Source organism: Sapajus apella, unplaced genomic scaffold (genome assembly GCF_009761245.1).
Source record: "Sapajus apella isolate SASKATOON/1434 unplaced genomic scaffold, GSC_monkey_1.0 scaffold64, whole genome shotgun sequence".
Taxonomy (NCBI): Eukaryota; Metazoa; Chordata; class Mammalia; order Primates; family Cebidae; genus Sapajus; species Sapajus apella.
In genome coordinates, this window is record NW_022437004.1 from 6,933,678 (window position 1) to 6,938,818 (window position 5,141).

The following is a 5,141-nucleotide window of genomic DNA, read 5'->3' on the forward strand; positions in this document are numbered from 1 at the left end:
GTGGGAAGCAGGCCTGCCAGGCTGTTCACTGCACAAGGCAGCTCAGCCAAGGGGGCAACTTGGGGCTGAAATCTAGCCAATGCACCTGTATCACAAGCTGTGTGTCCTGTCGCATGACTGCATTTCCTGGGGAAAGGGTATGCCTATTTCTAATCTGCAAAAAGGTACCATGTGGGATTGTCACAACCTTGACAGATAAGACCCTGGTAGCAGCCATGAGAAAGCTTAGGAGAACATAAGAGGAACCCAGGATCTGGCAGAAGATGACAAGGGCTTTGGGAGCCCCAGGGACCTTACTGGATGGGAGCTTAGAATTTCAGCCCATTGAGACGCAGCCCAGTCCCACAACTATACCCTATTCCTCCTTTAACACCTTCAGGACCATTGTACTCCCTCCAAGCCTACCCCAACCATGAGGCCTGCATGGCCAGAGGAAAAAAGGCAGTATACTCATGACTGCAGCCCTGGCCACCTAAACTCCAACAACCCAGTCCTGAATGGGGCGGAGGATACCTGCTAAAGAGAGGTGTCCTTAGTCTGCCCTGTGACTGCCACTGTGCTTAGCCTTTAGTGTCAACCTTGGATGCTAAGCTAACTCTGTGACCAATCTGTCTGTAGCCTAATGTCAAGTGAAAAGGGGCTGCTGAGTTTTCTCCTTTTGTTTAATTCCTATTTATAGCTTCACCTTAACAGCATCCACTGCTGACAACAGCCCACAGGTTCTAACGTGCCCGGGACTTCTAGGAAGATTATAGCCTTGTTCAGAAGGCTAACAGCACACAACACAAAGGAATGGTGCCTCCTGCTTTTTTGGGTTGGTACAGAAGGTAGACAGGCAAGTGGAGCACCCCTCAGGCAGAGACAGGGAGGGGATGCAGCGGAGGGAACCTAGCTTTTCTGAGTCCCTGCTTTCTGCTGTACATATATGTTCATATGTGACTCTCCAACAACCCTGTAAAACAAATATCATTATCTCCATTTTACAGATGAAGCAACTGAATCTCAGAGGGAGGAAATAACCCTGGTCTGTCAGTAAACTGTAGAGATCCAATTTGAATTCTCCCCTCTGCCTGGCTCTGAGACATGGGGTTTTCTTAACTCACACTGTGTCACCTGCAAAGTATTTCCCTTGGGGAGAGAGAAACCCAAAATAGTGAAAAGGAACAGGAAACGTTTGAAGAGTTCTGCTTCAGCACTTAAGCCAATCTCCCTACAGTCTTCTTCCTGTTCATGCTTCCAAGATGCTATCAGGGAGCCTGGGTGGTTGTGGGGAGTTGGGGAGTGGGCAGAAGAACTCATGAGCTGATCATATATAGGCCTCAGTGATTCTCTCCTCCTCCCGGCCCCATGTCTTGTTTTTAAACTCCAGCAGGGAAGAATCTTCTTTCCCTCCAGCCAGCTTTTCAACCCATTGTTCAGCTAAAGCGTTTTCTCTCAGAGAATGATTGCCAAGACCCACAGTTTAGTTCATGTGGGAGTGGGGAGGGGCCATAAACAATAATAGCCAAGTTTACTGAGTGCTTAATACGTAATAACCAAGCACGGTTCCACAGACATTACATATAGACCCATTTCACATACACACATGCACACACACACATACACTCACACACACACAGTACAAATGAGTAAACAGACCAAGAGAGGCTGCTGCCATCTTGCAGCTCTGATGAAGGGACTTGGACAGCCTGGCTCCCAGATGCTGCCCTGCCTTTCAGAGATAAAGATTATCTCCCCTAGCTACCCCACCCACTTTACAGGTAAGGCAATGAGCTCAGGGAGGTGAGGGACTTGCCTAGCCAGTCATGGGCAGAGCCAGTCAAGTTGTCAGGTCTTCTGACCAGAAGCCAGGACTCTTTCCTTCACCCTGGGGGCTCAGCACACCCAAGACTCCAGGAGTATGCCAACTGCACTTCACCCAGCTCAAAGTTTAGATCTCTCCTAATGCTTTAAACTAGAAAATTCTTTTGTTTTTCTTTTGAGACAGCGTCTAGCTCTGTTGTCCAGGCTGGAGTACAGTGGTGTAATCTTGGCTCACTGCAGCCTCCTTCTCCTGAGCTCAAGCCATCCTCCCACCTCAGCCTCCTGAGTAGCTGGAACCACAGGTGCACACCACTACACCTGACTAATTTTTGTATTTTTTGTTGAGATGGTCTCAAACTCCTGAGCTCAAGAGATCTGCCTGCCTCAGCCTTTCAAAATGCTAGGATTACAAGCATGAGCCACTGCACCTGGCCTAGGAAATCCTTAAATGCCTAGTTATTTGGACATGCCAAGGGTAGACATCTGCACTGTACCTGAGCATCCCCAGTGGGCTCACAGAATGCTAAATATAGTTTCCCCCTATAGGTTAAACAGAGATTCTGTCCCTTACCCCTCCTTGGCAGATAGATACAAACAGAAGCCAGAAGGAACAGCAGCACCTCACACACCCAGTAGCACTCTGGCAACGACTGTGAATACTCCCTGCAAGGCCGGCAAATATTTTGATAATCTTTCCCCTACAGGATTCTCCTGTGGAGAACAAATGAACACAGTCGGGAGCCATCTTTCAGCGGAATTCCACAGGAAGAAACATTTCATCAGTGGAGAGGGTTTTGACTCAGGCCTTTGGGGAAGGAAGCAGATTTCTCTAAGCTATTGCAGAGGGTAGGGGCTGCCCACGGGCATCTGCTATGCCCTCAGCACCTAGCTCAGGGCAGGGATGTGGGCACCCTCAGCGGACCTCACCCAGTGGGAGGGACATGGTGTGGTGTTATAAAAGCACAGCCTTCGGGGGCAGACAAACCTGGGTTTTGAGCAGTGGCTCTGCTGCTTGAAGCTGTGTGACTTTGGGGAAATTCCTTCACCTCTCTGTTCCTGTTTCCCCATTGTAAAATGGGGTAATGAGAATACTCATCTCGTGGACTGGCCCTTGAGAATTAGACACGATGATGTCAAAGGAGCACAGAGCACAGGGCCTGCCACACACAGGTGCTGAATAACTACAGTGGTCATCGCAAGGTCCCCACTTTCCACAAAAGGAGCTGTGTGGCTGAGTTCTCTGCTGTCACTGGTTCCCTTACTAAGCTTGCCTTAGGGGGCCCAGGGCGTCCTTCCAACCCAAAACATGCCTTTGAGAGAGGCGGGGACTGGTCACCCACGTCTCTTCCACTGGAATGGAAGTCAGGATCCACCAGGCTGGGGGCACTGATGCCCCCACATGTGTCAGTCTGCTGGGCTATGAGAAAAGCCCCAAAGATGCCTGGCAGGGGACATCTCTTCACAATGACATATTATTATTTTGAAAAATATAAAGCCAAATTAGCAAGCATTTATAAAAAGCAGAAAAAAAAAATGAAGCCACTGGGACAAAAGAGATGCTGTGCAGACCAAGCACCGTGTGTGACAGGGGCCGGGCAGGGTCACAGGGGGCCTCTTTTACATGGTGGCCCTCTTTGTCCCCGCTCTGCCCACTTCCCAGCCCTGCCCCTGGGCCTCTCTCCAAGGATGATTCTGTCTCCATTTTCGGTGTCTACAGTCCTTGGGGACTGGGAGGACTGCCCTGGGCCCAGCATTCTAACAGGTGACTCACCAGGCAGGCCATGCAGAAGAGCCACTTCCTGCGTCCCTGAGTGGCCAGTCATCCCCCTGGTACATGCCTCAAGAACACATGAGCCACCCTCAGGGGCAAGGTGGGACCCGGCCGTGCTCCAGGCAGGGGCCTCACACAGGGAAGGGCTGGGTGAGTGTCATGGAAGAACCCTGTCCATCCAGGAGCCTGTGGCTGGGGGTGGCGTTGGGAGTGGACACACTGCTCCTGGTGCTTTCTCCACAAAAGAAACCTCACCTTCCTAAAGATATCAATCCACGCACTGGGCTTGTGGGAATAAAATTCTCATGGTGGAAAGTCTCGGGCCCAGCACACCTACCCTTGCACGCTTCATGCCCCAGGCACACACACCACTGCAGCAGGCCCTTTCCTGAAGCTGCGCCCCCATGAATAAGCCCTGTACTCGTTCTGAGAATCTTGGGTCTGATGTTATGGGAAGAAAATGTGTGCCTAGGTATGTGGTGGAGGGGCAAGTTAGGCAGGTCGAGAGGGAGAGCCTTGACAAGAAATCCAAGCACATGGGCCATAGGGGAGTCTTTTTTCTTTTCCTTTTTTTTTTTTTTTTTTTGAGACATAGTCTTACTCTGTCACCCAGGCTGGAGTGCAGTGGTGCACTCGTGACTCAATGCAACCTCTGCCTCCCAGGTTCAAGCAATTCTCCTGCCTCAGCCTCCTCAGTAGCTGGGATTACAGGCACATGCCACCACACCCAGCTAATTTTCATATTTTTAGTAGATACGGGGTTTCACCATGTTGGTCAGGCTGGTCTTGGACTCCTGACCTTGTGATCTGCCTGCCTTGGCCTCTCAAAGTGCTGGGATTACAGGCATGAGCCACCACATCTGGCAAGTAGTCTTAAAAACAACCTCAGCCCAACTGTCTCCTAACTTTGCCCCCAATTTATCAGCTCAGGCCCAGGTCAGGGGAGGTCCAGGCCGGCCTGACACAGCAAGCTGAGCCTGGTTCCCAGACCCTGCAACTGGCTTTGAGCAATGGAAGCGGCAGTGAGTCTGTGCTCATGGAGTTCCTGGGCTCAGGCCCAGGTGGGGATGGGGGAGGGGGGAAATGTCCTCTGTCTTCTATTTGTCTCTGCTGCTCCAGTCACAGAGCTCTCTCAGAGGCAGACATGAAGCCAAAGCACTTCATTAAGACAGGAGGTCAGATAACAGCCCCAGCCCTCTTTGGAAACTGCACACCGCCCAGTGGCATGGAACGGGCCAGGTCCCAGCCCTCCCAGGAGCGCCAGGCATTGTATTTCAGAACAACTGAGCTTCAGCTACTCCCACAGGAAGGAGATGACTTGCTCCCACCTTGTTTTTAATTTCCAGAATACTGCAATCCCCTTAGGAAAACTCATGTTTTCACGATAGAATGGCAGCTGCCCACGCACATCAGAGGCTTCAGACCTGATCCCGGTCAAGCCCGGAGCAGTGGTCTCTGGGCAGCAGATGAACAGCCCAGGGGCCGGCAAAGGGAGCCTCCTGCCCTCTGCGGTCCAGGGCTGGCCACCACGGCCTGTGCTATGCAGAAGAGCTTCACAAGTGTGCCC